This window comes from Neomonachus schauinslandi, chromosome 14 (assembly GCF_002201575.2).
Source record: "Neomonachus schauinslandi chromosome 14, ASM220157v2, whole genome shotgun sequence".
NCBI classification, from domain to species: Eukaryota; Metazoa; Chordata; class Mammalia; order Carnivora; family Phocidae; genus Neomonachus; species Neomonachus schauinslandi.
Genome location: NC_058416.1, coordinates 64,762,666 through 64,782,902, shown reverse-complemented (window position 1 = coordinate 64,782,902; position 20,237 = coordinate 64,762,666). Strand labels below are relative to the sequence as shown.

The following is a 20,237-nucleotide window of genomic DNA, read 5'->3' as shown; positions in this document are numbered from 1 at the left end:
TCTGCCCCCAAGCCTTGGAGAAGCCACACGGAGGTGGGGGGAGGGAAGGGTACTTCAGGCGTGGGAGGAGCAGGAGTGGGCCGAGAGGGGCTCCAGCTCCCTGCCCCAGGCCAGGGTCCCCACCACCCACACACGACAGTCCCGAGAGAGGCGCACCCCGGCCATAGGATTGGGCAGGTGAACAGAGGAGAGGTGAGAGCCCCCCTCTATGCCAGTACAACTTCTCCCAGGTCTTGGGTCTCTGAAGCAAAACATTTTCTGTTTTGGGGCTCAGAAGGAGGATGTTCCCACCACGCCGACCCTGCCATCTAAGCTGTGCCAGCACCCAAGCATGGGTGGGTGGGTGGACAGGCGGCAGGGGCTCTGGCCACAGAGCATGGAAGAGCCAAGGAGGGGCCAAAGCCTGAGGCTGGCCCCGTGGACACGACCACAGCTCGGAGCCACATGAGGTCTTCCTGGGGATGACATCATGCTGTCCCTGCCTCTCCACTCATTTCTGGCTCACTGGTCTGGCTGGCCTGGGAAGTAGAGGGAGGGGGTCAGGGAGGAAGGATCTACTCGACTACTGTCGCCACTGGCTCCCACAGGCCCTGGAGGGATCCCCACGACTCAGCCCCATGTTCCCCCCAGCCCCTACAGGCACGAGCATCAGTGATGCCTCAGGGGACCCAACCCTGTCCTCAGTAAAACCCTTGACTGTGCAGGTGAGACATCACCATGGTGACCAGTGCCACTGCAGAAATGCAGGGTGCCGGAAGATGGAGCCGAAGGCAGTGCCCGATGCAGAAGAGGGCCCCGAGGTGACAGGAGCAGGCTGGGTTCCCACCCTTGGCTGCCCTGGTAGTGCCCACTAGGGCCATCATCCTAGGCTTACCTGATATCAAGACTGGTGGGCAGGCTGTTGGAACTGGACCCTTCTAGTAAAAACAACTCAAAATGCTTGAAAGAATATGAAAACATCTTAAAAGCAGCCATGAACTAACAAGGTCATGCAGGATTTGGCCAGTATCTCGGAGAACGTGGAAACCCAGAGAGGAAAGAAAGCGGAGTACACTGGCTTTTCCTGCCCTGAGGCACTGGCCCATCTGGGCAAACTGGGCTCTGGTCGCCCAAGGTGAGGGAGACTGAAGACGAGGCCCAGGGCTGTCCCCAAGATGGGACTGTAGTAGGAAACCCTCCCCTGAGTGGAGCTGGGACCCTGAAAGGCAGCCCTCCTAGGGTGAGGGGGGGCTCTATCCACAGCCACCCCCAGGGGCCACAGGAACAGCACACAAAGTGGGGAGAGTCCCTGAGAAGCCACAAGAGCACAGCCGGGGCCACACTGGGGGTCCAGGGATCCTCATGCCAAGACTTGGATGGAAGGGCTCCCGCACTGGTAGTGCTCCTAGGCACCTGGAGAACCGAAGTTCTCATCTTCATGCTAGACCTCTGAGAAGTCTCACAAATCATTTCAAGGACAAAGAGCAGGACAGTCAGAAAGAACACCACATAACAAAACAAAGCGCCATAAGCAAAGACCAGCAGAAACGCATCCCCACACGTCTCATAAACCAACCAGGCTCTCACTGCGGAAAAAGAAGCTTGAGAATATTTGCAGGAAAAGGATGTGAGAAAGAGTAAACCAGGAGGTTCACGAAGCACCAGAAAGGACTTTTAGGACCAGAAGCTAAAGAAACCACAGATTAAAACTCAGCAGTGGATTTAAGATGAGCAGATTAGACACAGCTGATGAGACAGATCAAATTGTCCAGAACGCTGTGCAGGGAGGTAGGAAGCATGTGGGGCCTCCTGAGGGGCCCCACCCGCCAGGTGCAGGGGATGGGAACCTGCCACGCAGCCATGGTCCAGCACAGAAGACACAGGCCTTCTCACTCCCAGGGAGCTAGTCTCTCCCACAAATGAGAATACTGCAGGAGAGGCCAGCCGGCACTGCCTGTGGCAACCAGGCCAACTGTGGTCAGTGGGAGAAGCCCTGCCAACCCATCACTTCTGAAATCCCACCCACCCAGAGCCCTACCAGGACAGAGGATTGTTCTGAGGATTGCTCCACCAGGGACATGCTGCCCCACCAAGGACATGCAGCTCTTGTCAGATGAGGCCATCATGTAAGCCTTGGCCTGCTGTGCACCTCACTGGGCTGTGTGCCCAGCTGCTGGGCAAGGCCATCCACTGGGGGCAGCTCTGGCTACTGATGCTCACAAGCCAGAAGTAGAGCCCTCCAACTTGGCTGCAGGACCTTGCCATCCTAGCCAGCCTGTGTGGGTGGCAGACCTGCCCTCCAGACAGGGGTAGCAGGGAGGGCTCTGTGGTTGGAGAAAAGGCCACTGATGGGTCTCCAGGCAGCCTGGCGCCAGAGGTGTGGGCACAAAGCCCAGGGCTGCGGCCTCGATGAAGACGTGGTCATTGGGAGGGAAGGACCAGAGGAAAGCCAGCCCCTGGGGAGGGGACCATCAGGAACTGCCTTTCTCTCCAATCCCTCGCCCCCCACTCAAGCCAGGCCCGCTGCCCACTGCCCCACCCCCTCTCAGCTCCACGTCCCACCACCCCGGCAATCTCATTCACCTAGGCAGGTCCCATGGGTGCAGGACCCTTCTCCCAGCATGCCCCCACCCAGGCCCTAGTGAAATCCTCCGACACCCTACTTGTTGGCCCACCTTCTCACTCCTGCTGACTTTCAGGGCTCCCCGAGCGAGCTCTGGATACAGACACTGTGGTCCCAGTTACCGTCCCACCGGCTGGACACAGGGCGGGCAGGAGGCTGGAACTGCTAACAGGGGCAAACTGAGTCCTGCTCCTGCCATTGCACACCTGCCTGCCTGGCCACTTGGGGCACTAAGAAAACACTGCTCTCCACTTCCCAGGGTTCCGAGGCTGGCACAGTGGGAAAGAGATAGGGAAGGGCTTCTATAGAACCCACCCTGCCAGATGGGGCTGGGGCTCATCCATGCTTGGTGGCTTCTCCGTTTGTCATGGGGAGCTCACCCCTGAAGGACACCCAAGCTGATGAAGTGCGTAAGGGAGGACAGCATCCCGGGCAAAAGCGTGCCTGGCTTCCTCAGTGACATCCCCGCGCCCCCTCATCCCCACCTCCGCCAGGAATGCAAGCCCAGGCCCTCTGTGGAGTGTCTGCATGCCCATGGCAGCCCCCAAGCCAGAGCCAGCCCACGGCTAGAGGAAGAGACAGGCAGGAAGGTCCTGGGGAGGTCTGATCAGGAACCTCACCTGTGGACCTTGGCAACCTCGGCGGGGACACCTTAAGGTAGCGAAGCCTGGCAGCATCCAAGCATTGAAGGAAGTCGCACCCCACCTCTGCCTGTTGTGCCCAGGATGCTGGGCCCCAGCAGGCGAAGGAAGCTACAATGGTGATGTGCACACCCACCCCCAGGCCTGCAGATGGTACTTAAATGTCACAGACCCATCCTTTCCACATGGAAAGGGCTCACTTTCCCTCCTTTTCCCTCATCTGGCCTCACAGCAACCAGGAGGGCAGCTGGGCAACCCAGCGCATGGAAAAGAATACCCCCGCCGAAAAGGGGCAGGTGCCACAGAATCTGGCTCTCTGGGATGGTGACACACAGACCCAGAGAAGGCCGGGCCCCCGCTGTCACAGAGCAGAGGACAGGCCAGCTGGGGAAAACTTTCCCATGCCAGGCGCTTCACAGGGGTCATTCCCCTCTCCCCGGGAGCTTCGGCAATGCGCTTGTGGGGGGTCCCTGCTGGCTGCACTCAGAGCGAAGGAGCAGGCACCTGCAGCTGCTGGAGCCAAGTGGGCCTCATCTGCTCCCAGCAGCCCCCCAGAAGGCCAGGATACCCCCAGCACTGCACCCCAACACCGCCCTGGCACATCCACAAACCACTGCCCCCGGCGCCATCGTGGAAACGCTAAGAAGCCAACATGCCCACTGCAGTGGCCCTGGTGACCTCACTGTTCTCTCAGCGCTCAACCCTGGAAAAGCCGGTGATAGGTGACAAAACATCACCATGTCCACACGTGGTCCCACCGGGGGTGCTGTCTCACAAATGCCACAACCTCAAGGGTGCAGCCGGGCCTCGGAGCCGCCCACAGGGATGGAAGACCCCGGACAGTGGCCCAGACCAAGGAGGGGAAGCCATGCGAGCAATGGGGCTGGAAAATGGAGCCTATGACGTGGCCGACCGTCCTGACGAGTGCCCAAAACACCTGCATGGCACAGTGGCTGAGGGCGGGGGGCGCATATCATTTCACGCTGTGTGTACCCGAAGAGGCGCTTACCATGGCCTGGACTATTCCATAAAGAAAACCAGGGGGCTGGGCCCCACTGCTGAGGAGGCGGCAACAGCAGTCAGTCGCTCAAGCTCCCAGCCTCTGGAGCATCCACCACGGCTTCCTAGCGACACCACGTTCCAGAACTCACACAGTCTCTCGTAGCTGCACATGACAACCAGGCAATCTTTGTCACAGCCAAGATTTCACATAAAGAGCTGACCTCCGTGACCCAGTGACGACTCTGTTGTAAAAAAAAAACTACCCAGGACATTTCTGGAATTGAACAGGGCCCGCATGACGTCCTGTGGGGAACAGAAAGGCTGCAGCTCTGAAGCATGTTCTCTCTGATGGCATCCGACAAAGGCCCCCAACCCAGGGACTGTGACTCAGGCTGAGCAGGTGCATGAGGCTGTACATGCACGGATGAGAGCAGCACACCCACAACACACCTCATACCTGCGCACTCAGCCTGGGACGCCCGCTGTGTCCTTGGCCTGCCCAGGACACACTGTGGAAGGAAGCACTACGTCCCCTGGGGTGGCCTCCCCGAGCCTGAGCGTGCACCTCTGCCAGGTCCTTGCACGGGGAGCCCGGGCGGATCAAGGGTAACCACCTGTGCAGCCCAGGGCCTGCACTCCCTGCACACACCTACGGTCCCTGGGCACACCTGAGCCCCGGCCGGAAGGACCTACGAGGTGTGAGGCAAAAGCAAAAAGTTCCCTTCAAACCAAAGCCACGGGCTTCCCCTTTCTTCTCTCTGAGTAAGCCAGAGGAAGTCTTCCCGGATCCCAACTTCTGCCTTACCCTGCTCTAACCACCTGGTAATGCAAAACTGGAAGAATGGGTCACGAGTCCGGCAGTCAGTCTCAGCATGGGCACGGAAGCTTCCCAGGCACTCCCAGCCCATCTGCTGATAAGGCTTTCGAGAGTTCTCTGCATGTTCCATCCTGCCTGCTCACCCCGCTGCCTCTGAAACCCGCCCTCTCCAGCCGGGGACTCCTCCTTCCTCGCCTGTCTTCCAGAGGAACCAACAGGGCTGTCCTAACAGCCAAGTGCAGCCAGGTACACTCCCTCTTTCAGAATAACCAGGCTCTTCACTTGAGTCGAGCCCCAAACCTCAGTCCACACGGCGTCTAACATGAGCATGACAAGGAAATGACTCAGGCAGGCAGGCAGACCAGCCCGTGGTCAGTGCCACATGCCAAGAGATGCGGTGATGGCTGCCGTGGCTCAGGTCAGCGCCATGTGGGGACAAGGCCTGGCACCTGGATGGACCAATGGTGAGGATCTGCTTCCGCTGCCAAGGAAGGCAGGTCTACAACTTCACAGAGGCTCACTGGTAGAGTAGGCAAGTGGGGCCCAAGGGCCACGCTTGACCGGACCTCACTGTCACCACTAGCCCAGACGGGGAAGGACCTGGTCAGGGGACGGGGAGACCTCAGCACTGTTGGGGGTGGTCACCAACCCCCATCTCCCTCTTGTGCACTCCAGATGCCACCCAGCTGCTGGCCCACCCTGCCTGGGGGCTAATGGGCATCACGTACCAACTGTGCCGGCCACCCACCCCACACCAACCAGCACCATCTCCTCCAGCGTTTGCACCAAGGCCTGCCCCCTTCCCTTCCTCCCACACCCGCTGCCCACTCGTCCATCCCCAGCCCAAGGCTCCACGCCTCCTGTGGCCACAACCAGCAGCTCCTGTGGGAGCACATGCTCTGCAAATGGGCTGAGGACCTTCCTAGGACAGAGACGGAGAGGGGCAGAATGGCTGGTCAGAGGATGATGCTCTTAGGTGAGCAGACCTGGCCCAACTCCCTCCAAACATCCAGTACAGGTACCAGTGGCTGGGCAAGGGGGCATCCCGCCAGCACCACAACCTGCCGCTGCTGCCCTCCTCGGGGTGGCAGGAAACACTCTCACCATGGTTACACTGGCAACTCCCAGGGGCTGCGCATCTTACAGACTCCTGCCTGTCTGTGTCCACAAATCACCGATTTGGGTATTGAATCCTGGGCTTTTGCTGCACTGATCCGTAGTGCAGTGCACGTGGTGTGGGCAGGCTCACGGCCTGTCTGATCCACAAGCTGCCGATACTTCCTCCCACGCCTGCCCTGTCCTGCAGCCTTGCCTGTGGCACTGCCTACCGGGAACAGTCTGTTCCTTCACCACAAGTTTTCCCATTGCTCCCGCATAGCGGCCACCCTCCCTGCCCCAAAGCGAAAGCCCCTTTCCCTTGCCTTCTTTGTATGGTTGTATTCTGGCTTAGTTCTCAGGTCAGCCCGTGCCCTGCTCCGGTGGGTGGTGTGAGGTACCCCTTGCTTCCCAGGTGCCAGGCGTCAGGTCTGTCCCACCTCAGCCATACCCTGGACACCCAGTCACTGGGCTCCACAGGGGTCCGGCACGCTCGGCAGGCCTCTCGGCTTCAGCACATGCTCTGGTATCTGAAGGACAAGTCTCCCTCTTGGCTAGTCATAGAATCTTCTAAAAGTCTAATGCATCGTGCTGGGCCACCACCACTGCCCGTCACACCCAGCACTGAGCATGAAGCGCGGCAAGCAGGTGAGTCCTGAGTGAGCCCCGGCTCCCCAGCAACCCCACGGCAGAGACGGCACACCACCTCAGCATTTGTACCCAAGCCAGAAATAAGCAAAACTCATCCCTGAGGGCAGAAATCAGAGCAGGGCCACCTGGTCTGGGGAACAATACGGGACATCCGGGTGCTGGCACACCTTCTTGGTATGGACGCTAGTGGTGTGGCTGGGCTCCCTGTACAAGCCATGGAGCTGGACATTTAAAACACATGCACGCTAACAGCAGGCATGCTTCATGTGCACTCTTATGGGCAGGCCGGCGTAGGGCGGAAAGAAAGGCCGAAAAAGACGCTGTCCATGCGAGACTGGGCAAAAGTGCACTCAGCCCTGGTGCCAACCCTTCAAAGCAGAGCCAGAGCTCTTGTAGAGTTCTGCATAATGACACCAGCACCTGAGCAGAGAGCAAAACCACACCTGACAATTGGGGTGCCAGGGGCAGGGGGCCTGCACCCTCGGTGGGAGCACTTTCTTTTGTCATTTGAAAAGGCAAACAGGCCTCTCAGTGGAGAAGAAACATGCCAGGTCAGAATGCAGCAGAGAATGACAGGGATGCACACGAATGAATGGGGAGCTATTGTGGCCTCCACACAGAGCCAAGGGGGCCTAGACACCCGGAAAGTGAGGCTCCCGGTTCACATCACATCCATCTCCCACCGGCTGGCTGTGCACATGAAGGCTCTGAACAGAGGTTACCTGGACCAGAGAATCTGCAGCTCCAAGCACTTTACACATTGAGGAATATATTTTCAAGGCTAGCCAGCCTGTCTATCTGGTCTTGAGGGGCCATGCAGAGGACAGGGGCCCTCGGGCTTCACATGACAGGGCTGAGGAACCAGACACCCCAGCCTCACCCAGCACAGCCTGTGCGATCACTGTGGCAGCCCCCAGGGTAGGAGCTGGAAAGCATGCACTGCTCTTTTCGCATGAGGCGGAATGTCCTCCCAGCAGCTGCCAGCAAAGGAGGTAAACACACATGGGAACACAGTGTCGCTGTGCTGTTCGGGGGCTCTGGCTGAGAAAGCCCTGACGTCTGTAAATATTCTGAGCAGCCGGCCCACTGCAACTCCCCACCCTCCTCCCAGCTCAGCAACTGAGGATTCTACAATCTGTGTTTTGTCATTTTGACCAAGTGGCATTTCACCATGACAAATTTTCTACAGGGATATTCTCTTCTGAGATCTCCACGATGTTTGGGGAGCACTAATTCAACTCCACACCAAGTGTCACTGTCCCTGCAGTTCAAAGGAGCAACACAATGAGGGGAAGAATGAGCATTACAGAAAGCCGTGGACATAGGGCAGCCTCTCTACCTTAGCCCCTCCTGGCTTCCCCACAAGCCAGGGGCCAGCCCAGCCTCACAGTGACCCCTGCAGCCCCCATGCTTAATAAAAGACAATGGAGTATTCCAACGAGGACGTACCCTGAGTGTCAGGAGCCATCAAGAGATGGTGAACAGGGCGCCTGGGTGGCTCAGTTGTTTAAGCGACTGCTTTCGGCTCAGGTCATGATCCTGGAGTCCCTGGATCGAGTCCCGCATCGGGCTCCCTGCTCGGCGGGGAGCCTGCTTCTCCCTCTGACCCTCCCCCCTCTCATGTGCTCTCTCTCTCTCATTCTCTCTGTCTCAAATAAATAAATAAAATCTTAAAAAAAAAAAAAAAAGAGATGGTGAACGGCCTTTTTTACTTTTAAGCGCACATATATCATTTTTGCAAATCTAAAAAAGAAAGTTAAAGAAAAAAAAAGGGGCGCCCGGGTGACTCAGTCGTCAAAGTGTCTTGCCTTCAGTTCAGGTCATGATCTCAGGTCCTGGGATCGAGCCCTGCATCGGGCTCCCTGCTTCTCCCTCTCCCGTTCCCCCTGCTTGTGTTCCTTCTCTCCCTGTGTCTCTCTCTGTCAAATAAGTAAATTAAATCTTTAAAAAAAACTGCAATGATAACCTGGAAAGACAGCTTGGTGACCTGGGGCGACCTTGTTTTCATGGAGCCCATCACCCAACCCCATGGTCTGGACCAACAAATGCCAGATGCAACGGTGATGCCCTCACACACTGCCATGTCGCCAAAGGATGGACCCAGTTCCTGCACATCTAGAGCGTCAATGACAAGTGTGCCACCACTTTTAAAAGTCCTCCCAGCCTCCCTGCCACGGGCCGTTTATCTCCAGGCATGCTCTGGAGGCCCCTCGTTTCTCCACGGAAGTCCTCAGGAGTAACAGGCACACTTCCTGTGCGGGCAGGCACCAGGGCTGCCTACAGAGAACTTCACCCTCTGATACAGAAGCCAGGCACCGGAGCGAATCCCCAAGACACCACACACAGTTACATCCACAGTGAAACACGATCAAAAAGCCCACAGAACGAGGTCACAAAAGAATCATGAGGCAAGCATAACAGTGCAGGGGCTGGGCAGCCGGGGCAGAACTGACAGCCTGTTTCCTTCATTCAGGGAAGGCTGTTGTCACCACACATCAGAGCAAACAGTGGCAGCAGCAGTGGACAGTCTAAGTGGCCCGCAGTCTGTGGACATGCCAGGAACATGAAGGCACAGGACTGGGGCTAATACTCAAAGGCCAGATAAGGTGGGGGCACCAGGGCAGCCCACCCACCAGACAGGAGCACTAGGATCCTGGAGAGGAGGGGACAGAAGCTCTGCTGTGTCCTCCTGCCTCCACCTCACCAGCCAGCTCACCCAAAGCAGGCAGGACCCTGAGACAGTGGCCCAGGTGGAGAGGAGGCGCTGGGACCTGGCCCTGGCTCTGAGTGACCTTGGGAACACCACTTGCCCCTCAGCCTGAGTTTTCTTCACCGGAGACAGCAGCCAACCAATGAACATTTGCCCAAAAAGGTTGCCCAGAGGATTAACAAGCAAGTTCGAGAAAGCATTTCCAAAGTGCTACCAGCTGCAGCCACCCCTTATAGCTGCCATCACGTCACATCTGCCTCATGGAAGAAAGCTCTGAGCCCAAACAGCAGCAGCAAAACAGCAGTCAGCAGGTTGGGAGCAGGACGCCAGGCCAGACCTGAGCCCAGCATGTGATATCCCTGCTGGAGGAAAAGGGCTGAGGCTCACGGACTAGTCCAAGGGCAGAAGGTTCACTCTAAAGCTGTGGCCCCGAGGGAGGCCATGAAGCACCTGACACCGCTGGGGTCGGGGAAGGGGGTCTTAAAGCCAAGCACCAGGGCCAGCCCTTGCCCCAGGCGCAACCCTGCCCAGCCCCCACCCCTGATACCCTGGGGGGATGGTCTGACTAACTGAGCCACCCCAGAAAAGGCGTGTCCAAGCGCAGGCATGACCCAGCACTTGCTGCCTACTGAGACAAACATCAGCTGTCACCCGGCTGCCCCGCAACAGGCCACAGGGGGGTGGCACCGTGACTCAGGACTTCAGAACTGTCTGAGGCCCTAGCCCACCCACCCTGCGGCGACCACGCAGCTCCCGGCCCCGCTAGTCTCTTCTTCCCCGCAGCGAGACCGGCCCGGCCTGCCAATGGACCCTGCTTCCCATTCTGTCGGGGATCACTGGAAACGCCTTCGAGTAACGCATGGGGCGCTTCGTCAGGGTCAGTTTGGTCTCTCCGGACCCAGCCGTAGGATTTCCATTCCACGCCTCGGGAAAGGGAAACAGGCAGGGCGGGGAGGTGCGGCCCTGTCCCTCCCCTCCCTACCCGCGCCCCCGGGAGCCCCGCGCCCCGGGTCCCGGGCCGGCCCTTCAGGGAAAGGAATCCGCCGCCCGGGCCGCCAGCCGCACACTCACCGCCTCCGCCGCCGCCGACTTCCGGGTGCCGCGCCCGCGCGCCACCGCCACCGCCCAGGCCCCGCCCCCGCACCCTCTGAGCGCTCGCCATTGGGTTGCGCCGCCAGGGGCGGGGCGGCACGCCGCGACCCCGAGCACCGTTGGCTGGGCGCGCTGTCACTCGGGGGCTGCAGCCTTCCCGGCGCTCCGCCCCCAGGGCTGCGCCAAGCCTCGGGGCTGCGGGGGCGTCTGGGGGTCTCGTGACCCCCGTGGCTTTCCCAGCCTTCTCGGCTCCCCACGCCGGAGGACGCCCGTGGGAGGTCGCTGCCGCTTGCTGCCGCCCCGAGAGCATGCTTTCGTGAACCCATCAGGGCCGCGGTCTGAACTCCAGGGGCCATAGGTCACCAAACCACCTGGCGGGCTTCTCTGGGAGCGATAGGGGGATGCCCACTTCCGGACCCGCCCCTCAGGCTGGGTCCCGTTCCACACCCACTGGCTGTAGACCTGGCCATCCCTCCCTTTTCCGTATGGCTCCCAGTTCGGTTCAGCTTCTGCTACTCTGGCCTTTGCACCAACCCCCACTACCACCCCTACCCCCCGCAATCCTGCCACACTCGGGACAGACCCTGGACCGGGTACTCCAGACCCACCCAGCCACTGTGGCCTTTGAGCCCACTTGGTTGCTGTTTTGCAGGTCCAGGCCCTAGGAGGAAGTGTTGGCCCACCCTCAGCTGTAATGCTTGAGCAAGTGAGCAAAAGGGCGGGAAGGGGCACTGACTGGGGGCCTTTCAACAGGACAGAGGCAGTTGCTGGGCTCCCTGCCTTCAGTGTCCTCTAGGCTGTGTCTAGGGCCTAAGTGCAGAGAAAGTGGAGAGTCAGAGGCCCAGAGCCCAGGGCCTACTCCAAAGTGGGCGCTCAGCAAACTAGGACAAGGATGACAGTTACATTGAGGATAATAACAATGTGCTAAGCACTCCAAACCCAGGGTCCCAGTCCACAGGTGTCATTCCCCCCATTTTACAGATGCAAACACTGAAGCTCAGAGCAGTTACACCACTTAAAAAAAGGATAGCAAGTGGCAGTGGCTGGATTAAATCCACAGTCCTGTGTGAAGACCTACTGTCCTGATCCTGACTCAGAGCACTGATGCCCTGTGGAAAACGGGTTTAGAGAAGGAAAGGGCCTGACTGGTGATCAACAAAGGCAAGAGTGGATCCCAAAACTCCCTGACACACCCAAATGCCTATTCCACCCAATTCTCTTGCCATCTTTTCTGTGTTTCTCCTGGAACCCAATAGGAGCCCTTTACAGACATGGAAACTGAGAACTCCAGATATCCAAGGACTCATGGCCAGCAGGCAGCAGACTCAACTTGATGCATGGTCCTTCCTCCCACCATCCAGCAGCAGAATCCTCCTGGGCTGGTGCCAGTGATTTCCCTCTGGGCAGCCAGACCTTTCAGTCCACCCGAGAGGTGATAGTGCTAAATAAGAAGACTTGGGGAGGGGCACCGGGGTGGCTCAGTTGGTTAAGCGACTGCCTTCGGCTCAGGTCATGATCCTGGAGTCCCGGGATCGAGTCCCACATTGGGCTCCCTGCTTGTCGGGGAGCCTGCTTCTCCTTCTGACCCTTCCCCCTCTCATGCTCCCTCTCTCTTTCTCACTCTCCCTCTCAAATAAATAAAATAAAATCTTAAAAAAAAAAAAAAAGAAGACTTGGGGCTTAGACATGTGTGACCACACCCTGGGGTACAAGGCAGCAGTTGCAAAGTGGTCTGCCCCAAACCACTGGGCAGCATGCCTCAGGGGAGTGGGACACAGAATGGTGCTTTCCTGTTGCTAGCAAAGAGGAATGCAGTCATGCATGGGTTGGACAGAGGTTCAAATCCTGGTCTGCCACAGAAGCATATGGCCCTGGGCCAGCCCCACTTCTAGCTACACTCTCCCCATCTGGATGGAGCCATGTCAGGTACTCTGATAGTCTTTGTCTCCGCTGACTCCAATTGACAACATTCAGTGCTAGGGAGCAGATAAGACCAGATAAGATGGGTTGGGGTGGGAAGCTGACCCCTGGGGTCTCAGGGCTGCAAAGAGTTCACACATCCTTAGCTGGGGAGCTCACTGCCTTATTTGGTCACCCTTCTGGTCTCTGAACATTTGCCGCTGTTGAGAAGTTCTTCCTGACCTCCAGCTAAAACCTTTTTGTCCCTATAGCTTTGCTCACATGTCCCAGGGATGTCCCCACAGAACTGTCCCGCAGCTGGGTGGAGAGGGTGGGAGAGAGGGAAGAGACTAGGTTACTGGTCCCTGTGCCACTGGTCACACTGTAGGGGTTCCCTGTTCCTGACCCCTACCTACAGCCTGGGTCATGGTGGGCCCACTGCCAGAGAGTGGCCTTGAGTCCTCTTGGAACTGATACTGTCCACCCTACTCCTCTGTATGTGGCTAGTGATCCAGCCTGGGAGACAGAATCCTGCCTGGAGTGGGGGGCGGAGAGGCAGTCCTCACCTAGGCCAATTCTGGGGCACAATTCTCCTTTTGCTCTCTCACCAGAGGTCTGTCTGGCTCCTCCTGCCACTATCAGCAAGTGTGGGGGGAAGGGATGATGCTGGACCACAAGCTCACTATGAGAATAGGGCTCCAGGAAGAGCAGGGTCCAATGCCCCTGGAGAAATCTGTAGGGACAGTTGGACTAATGAGATTCACTCCTAATGGAGGGAAGAGAACCCCTCAGCCCACACAGCCGCTGGCTCAGAATGTCACCAATGGTGCAGCTCCACAGGACAAGAGCTATCTTGCTCATAGGGGCCCCTGTGTTCCAAAGAAGGACACTGCGTTCCATCTGCCCAGAGCCGCAAGCAACATCACTATGCCAGAGTGTCAAACGGGTCTCATCTCAAGTGCCAACTCCAATTGACTGGTGGTGGCAGCCTGGCTTCAAAAGGCTAGGGTGGATTTGCTATGTGCGCCAGGTACCACAGGGGGGACCCAATGGTGGTACCAATGGTGAGTTCTAGCCCTACAGCACTTCACTTTCTTTGTTCCGAGCAAGCAACTATGGTGTGAACACTCTGGATCCCTGATGTGGGTGGATAAGACATGAATGTCTGGTATCTCCATTAGCGCTGTCATGGGCCTGTGACTCCCTGGGTGGACATGGGGAATATGGTGGGCTGAGAATCTGGTCATCTCCAGGTGCAACCAGTATAGGAAAGACTTAGAAATAAGCGTGAGCCAGAGTCACTGGCCAAGGGGCCATCATCTCCTGAACCCCCTGAAATAAGCCCCACTGGGCAGCACCCCCACTGGTGCCCCACACACACACACCACAAAGTTAAATGGAGCTGGCCAAGGATCATGGTCCCATTTGTGGTCATATATGTGTGCCTTGTGTCACTGCAGGGACCAGGTGGCCGCTCTCCACCTGGCAGAAAAATGCAACCTGTGCGAAACTCTACTCAGGTGGTTGCACCCCACAGGTTTCCTCCAAGATCCCAGGTAGGGTGGAGGAAATGGGACACCAGGAAGAGGAGGTGGTGATAAACACAAACTCCTCCCCCACCCCCTCCCAGGCCCTGACTGTGGTGATTTGGAGGAGATGAGGGACGGCAGTCCTGTGGCAGTCCTGCAGGGTGGGCTGAGCCAAGGTGTCCGGAGATTCAGGCCTGGTGGCGGAGGAAAACCTCTATTTCACCGAAAGGCCCTTTCTGCCCTCAGAAACACGTCTCCCTATCCAGCCTCGCTGAGCCAAGGTCTCTGAGCCCCGCCTCTCTGTGAGGACCCCGCGGCGACGAGGGAGAAAGAAACCCCAGGCCCGGGAGTGTAACGGACTAGGTTTCAGTCCCGGAGACCTAAAGCAAGTGAGAACCTTTCTGAGCTTCAATTTCCCATCTGTAAAATGGGAAGGCGGCAGAACTCTCCCTCGCGGATTGTGTGAAGAACACAATTAGATATTGACAGGAGGGCGCGGCGCGCAGCACCCGGGCGAACTGCTGACGCCTGAGAAGGATCCCAGTGAGCTAGGGGCAGTGAAGGAGGCAGCCAGGCTGGAGTCCCGGGAAGGGGCGAAGGGCCTGCCAATCCCCGCTCGGGGCCGGATGGTCTGGGGACGTCCTCGAACGCGGCCGAGGGGGGGCGGCCCGAGGCCCCCGCCGCGCCGCAGCGGTCCCGGCAGGTGCCGGGGCCTCGGCCACTCCACGAAGGGGCCGGTCGTCGTCCGGGACGGACACCCCGGGAGCCCAATGGCAAACCGGCGTCTCCCAGCGCCCGTCCAATCGGCGCCGGTTGCCGGGCCGCCCTGGGTCTCCCGGCCAATGGGAAAATTCGCGTTCGGATGGGGCGGGGCGGAGGGTCGCGTAGCCGGCCAGACCCGCTTTGCGCACGGGCCGCGCGAGGGGCGGGGAGGGCTGGTCCCGGGGCTGCACGCTGGGCCCGGGAGGGGTCCGCCCCCGCACCGGCCCAAGTTGAGGCCCCGCGGACCGCTAACCCCGCCGCGCCCTGGGGACGCCGCGCCGGGTGCGCCGAGAGACCCGGGGACGCCCGTCTGGGGGCGGGGGCCACGCTGCGGGGCCGCCCACGCCGCGCTCCAGGTAGGCTCAGGCCGGGGGGCGGGGTCCGGAGGTCGAGGCCGGGATTGGGACGAGGCCAGAGGTCCCGGACGGGATCCAGGTTGCGGTCCAGCAGGGGCCGGCGTCTAGGTGGGCTCCTGAGCGGGGAATCGAAGTCCGGCCGGGTATCGCGGCCGGGGAAGGAGCCGGGCTCCGCCCCACCTGCCCCTAGCCCGCGCCGCGGTGCGCGAGACCCTGGACCACGGGGACGGGTCCCTTTGTGCGCGGCCTGCCCGGGCGCCCTGCACCGCGCGCCCCCGCCGAGACGCGGCCGGAACCCGCAGCCTTGACCGCCCTGCGCGACGCCGGGCGCCTTGCGGCTGGGATCCGGCAGTCACGGGAACTTTCCAGGGGCCCCAGGGGCGGCGGGGCCGGGGAACTTTCCTGGGGCGGCGCGCCACTGGAACCCGCTGGGGCACGGCGGGGCCAAGGGGATGTCCCCGCTCCCGCTGCTCCCGCCGCCTAGAGGACGAGGGAGGGGGTGCCGCCCGGAGTCCCTGCCTAGTGCCCTGAACGGGGCCGCCCTGACCGGGGATCCCCCTGTTCCGCCACCCCTGGGGTCCCCTCGGTGGGACACCGGGCCCCCGGCAGAGGTGGGTTCTCCCCAGTCGGGGTGGTACTCAGCCTGGGTTTGTTGAGGTGTGGCCGCAGGGCAGGCAGCCTGAGATCCCAAGCCTTCCCATTTTAATGTTTAATTAAATGTTGGGTACTTAAAACGTCACTGTTTCTAACTTGTGCGTAAGTTATCACTGAAAACGGAGCTCAGGGACTCTGGCTGTTTTCCCTCTAGACCCAGGCATGTTTAGAAACAAGAGAAAAGAATCACCCCAACAGTGTTTCATCCTTTGGGCTAGGCTCTCAGTGTAACCTCAGGTGGTTACTCCTTTCTCACACCCGTTCCAGTTGTCACCTACATTACTGTGCAGGACACACATCAAGTCAGGATTTATAAACCCAGGGGGTTGGGAGATGAGCAGCTTAGTGCCTGTGAGGGCAACCTGTCCCCATGAGGACATGCACCAAGGGTGGACTGAGTGCCTCCATCCCCTCCCCCTGCCTCCACTTGAGATGCAAGCCACCACCAAAGGTCTGCTGGTCCAGAGCAGGTCCTGCCTGTCTTGTGTTCAGTGTATCTCCGGATCTGGGATGGTGCTGGACACAGGAGACAGTCAAAACTCTCTACACAGTATACTGGGCCCATGGCCAGTAGTTCCTGAGTAGGTGGTCCAGGCCTTGGGTCTGGCCACAGCATGTAGGGCTGTGAATCTGGAATGCATCCTTTCCCCCAACCTTGCCCTGTCCCACCCACAGTACCATGTCTGTCCCCTGCTCCCTCAAGTCTATGGTCCACTGGCACCCAGCGCAGGGCTGGGCACAGAGCATTCACTATGCACAGGATTCTAATCCTGGCCTAGGAAGGAGGATCACAGCCAAGCCAACCCCTGCCCTGCTCTTCTTCCCAGTCTTTTCTACGTAGACACAAGTACCTGCAGTCCATGACCCTCCCAGGTAAACTGGGCCAGCTCTCAGTCCTGCTAAGTTAGCTTCCCCATGCCACGTTGGGGTTGCATGGTGCCTCCTCCAGAGGTGGCCCCTCAGGTCTCTGTATCTCTGAGGCTCTGTGAAAGCAGGCTTGTACTTCCATCCCTGTTTGTGCTGCATAAAGATTCAGGATAGATTCACCACACCCACTTCACCCCAAGAGTCAGGCCTGAAGGGCATGAAGAGTGGGATCCTGCACCTTCAAGGGGAGCCAAGAGCTACACACAGCTGGGGGGCAAGGACACTAGGCATGCTAGAGTCCTAGCCAGTCCCTAACATCTGCCCTGTGACCTGGTCTGGCCTCAGCAGGGGTAGGGAGGGTGGGGCAAGCCCTGTGGACTGCCAGGGGGCCATTGGGGGTTCTGGGGACTTCCCAGTGGCGGCTCAAGTCAGGGGAAGGCATCTGTTTTTTTACCACCAGCTTCCATCAAGATAGTGATGAAGTCTTGGGCTGCTCAGCAGGAGACCCAGGATTGGGAGTAACCAGAGGGAACATGGGGTCAGGAATCCCTTATTGGGCTTTCCTGACTGGGACAGCTGTACAGTTCGGTTTATTTCACAGGTCAGGAAGATGAGCCCAGAGCGATGGACACCCATTTCATCCCCATCTCATCCCTTCCCCCATCTTGTGTCAGGCTCTTCCCACTGCCCCAGTGGATCTTGAGGAGCCAACAGCCTCTAGGAAAGCGTTGACTAGCTGGTACGGCCACCAGAGGGCACCCAGGACTGCCATGGCAGGCGAGACTGGCCCCACCCAGCCTCCCTCAGGGCTGGGACCCTTCCTGAGGAACCTGGTGGGGAGGCCATAGCTCTGCTTTTTCCAGACTGCCTGTCCAGGGTACAGAGCTGGAGAGAAACAAGGCCCCTCAGTAGCCCCCAGAGCCCCTCACCACCTTTAGTTCAGGCAAGGGGAGACCCAGGGACTGAATGGCAGCGTGATTGAGCACAGGCTCGGGCAAGGACAATGAAAAACAGGCCCTGAGTGAGGCCGCCTTCAGGCCTGGGCCCCAGGGGACTCCTTGGCTTCCGTAGGCTGACCCTGCCAGCATCTAAGGGTCCTGGTGCGGACTCTGAACCAGCCTGTCAGGGTGAGGCTGTGCCTCTTCCACTTTATCTGTGAAAGAAGGTGCCACAGAAGTGGGTGCCTTTTCACGTTGCACCCAAAGTGGCCAGCAGCCTGGAAGAGCACATCAGGATGTGTCATGGTGGAGGAAGGCGTGAGGTTTGAGTGCAGAACGGGCTCCTAGACAGACCTGCCTGACCCCCCCCGCCGCCCCACCAACCCACCACCCGGGTTCCTCATCACCTGCCATAGCCCCAAGTTCCCCGCCCAGGCCACCCAGCTGGGGCCCCATCCCTCTTCTGGACTCACTTTGTGCTCATGGAGCTGCCTCATGCCATGGACACATGACCAGTCCATGGCTTTGCAGGACAGGCCGCTGGGTTCCTGCCCCAATCGGAGATGCAGCAGGCCTTCCCAAGAGAGGGGACAGACTGGACAGATTTTCGGGGTATGCCAGTGTGGGGAGGCCCATGGCACGGTTAGGCTGAGGCTTGTATAGCCAGGTGGAGTTGCTCCACTTCTCCAGACCTTCTTCATTTGGGGATGGAGCCCAATAAGATGCAGGTTTGGTGGCTCCCTTAGCCCCAAGGCTCCTGGCTCAGGGGTCCTTGGCCAAGTAAGTGACCCCAAAGCCTACAGATCAGCCCTGAGGGGGAGCTAAGAAGGGATTCCCGAGACAGGTACCCCCTGCACTCTCATCACAGATCCTGTCACTCGTCTTCTCTTCAGATCCACATCTGTCCACTCCCTCAGGGCTCCTGTCAGGCCCTGCCCTGCCCCCATCTATACAGTGTCCTGTGACAAGGGTGCCTTGGGGACCCATGCCTCCCAAAGCTGCCACCATCCTGCATCCCCCAGAGCCTCCCACTTCCCCTACCCTCCTCCTGCAGGAAGCCTTTGGTGCCCCCCCCAGCAGCCCTGCAAATACCCTCCCCCACTGGTCTACTACTGGCTCTCCTCTGTGTTTATGGAACTCTTAGCCTGGCTAGAGCCCCACAAGGAGGGAGCATGTTCTTGTGGCCGAATATCCCCAGCTGAGGTGGGGGCACTGGAAACAGGAAGACCTAAGTTCAAATCCTGGACCCAGTTTACGCATCTGTAAAATGGGGTGTTGGGCCAATCCAAGGCACCCAGCGAGAGTGACACGAGGGCACACAGCCCTCACCTTGTGAGGCTCTGCACAGGGCCAGCACTGAGGGGGAGGTTGGCAGTTATCCAGACTGGTAAGAAAGGCATGTGGTTCTCTGTGGGACAAAACCTATGTGAACACTTAAGCCAAAAACGGAAGTGTCCCAGAAACATCACACTGCAAGTGAAGCTGCTTCCTGAGCCTCAGACTTCAGAGTAGGAACAGTGGCTCCTGTGCATGGGTGGGGCGGGTACAGTGGGCGGGCAGGCTCCCTCCCAGACTGCCCTCCCAGGCACACACGAGAGTGAGTGTGCTCGAGTACATACACGTGTACGCACGCACACCTGCCTAGCTCGGGCCACTATTCTTTCCTGCCTCTGACCCCATGCATCCTGATCTTCCTGTGATCCCGCCGTGACTCAGAGCCCCTCCTTGTGATGAAGGTGCTGCTGGGAGGCAGGGACGCCTACCCTCAGGGCCCCCATACATGCCACATCCACAAAGGAAGATTAGATAGAGGAACGATCTGGAAAACACTGTAGAGCCCAGGGGAGAGAGCTTCTATCACCCCTGACTCCCCAGAGATGGCTTTCCATTTGCAACCCAGACCTCCCCTTCTCTTTGTGCCACCCTGGCTTTGGTTTCTGGTTTTAAAGATTTTATTTTTAAGTAATCTCTACATCCAATGCAGGGCTTGAAGAGTTGCATGCTCTTTAGGGTGCCTGGGTGGCCCAGTCAATTAAGCATCTGCTTTCGGCTCGGGTCATGATCTCAGGGTCCTGGGATCAAGCCCCACATTGGGCTCCCTGCTCAGCAGGGCATCTGCTTCTCCCTCCCTGCTACCCCTGCTTGTTCTTTCCCTCCCTCTCCTTCTCTCTCTCTCTATCAAATACATAAATAAACCTTAAAAAAAAAAAAGAGTTGCATGCTCTACAAACCAAGCCAGCCAGGTGCCCACCACCCTGTTTTTCATTTTTATTAATGTAAACACTTCCTGGCATGGTCCGCAGGCCTAGATACAGTGACAGGGAATGTGTCCTCTAGGTCATGGGCTGAGACAGGAAGCCCATGGGGCCTGTAGCTCCTGCATGTGAAGCACACCTAGCCATAACTCTGGCCCCTTGGTCCCAGGGTCTGGGAGCTGGGCTGCCTGCCTAACAGGGACTCGGGTTCTGGGCTGGCCCCAAGGAGCATCAGGAGAGGCAGATGGCCTGTTGCACAGGGCAGGAGTGGGGTCCCGGAGAGGGGAGCAGAGCTAGGCAAGTGTTGGGGGGGCAGTGGGACCCTGGTGCAGAAGTTCTCCTTGCTGTACTGTTTATCACGACAAAG

General features: G+C 58.9%; 2 protein-coding genes across 6 annotated transcripts in view; one reads left to right on the top strand and one right to left on the bottom strand.

Moving 5' to 3' along the window:
* The window catches only part of TANGO2 (transport and golgi organization 2 homolog), a 38,585-nt gene extending 27,946 nt beyond the window's left edge, over positions 1–10,639 (bottom strand). The window contains exon 1 of one of the 2 annotated variants that reach the window (XM_044921287.1): positions 10,590–10,639. The gene's annotated coding sequence lies outside the window, so the exon portion shown is untranslated. Of the gene's footprint in view, positions 1–8,257; positions 8,273–10,589 lie in introns of those variants that run through there. The other variant, XM_021690834.1, reaches the window with a different exon arrangement.
* A 4,322-nt stretch (positions 10,640–14,961) lies between these two features.
* The window catches only part of ARVCF (ARVCF delta catenin family member), a 50,997-nt gene continuing 45,721 nt past the window's right edge, over positions 14,962–20,237 (top strand). For all 4 annotated transcript variants that reach the window (XM_044921289.1, XM_021690883.1, XM_021690882.1 and 1 more), the window contains exon 1: positions 14,962–15,156. The gene's annotated coding sequence lies outside the window, so the exon portion shown is untranslated. The remainder of the gene's footprint in view (positions 15,157–20,237) is intronic.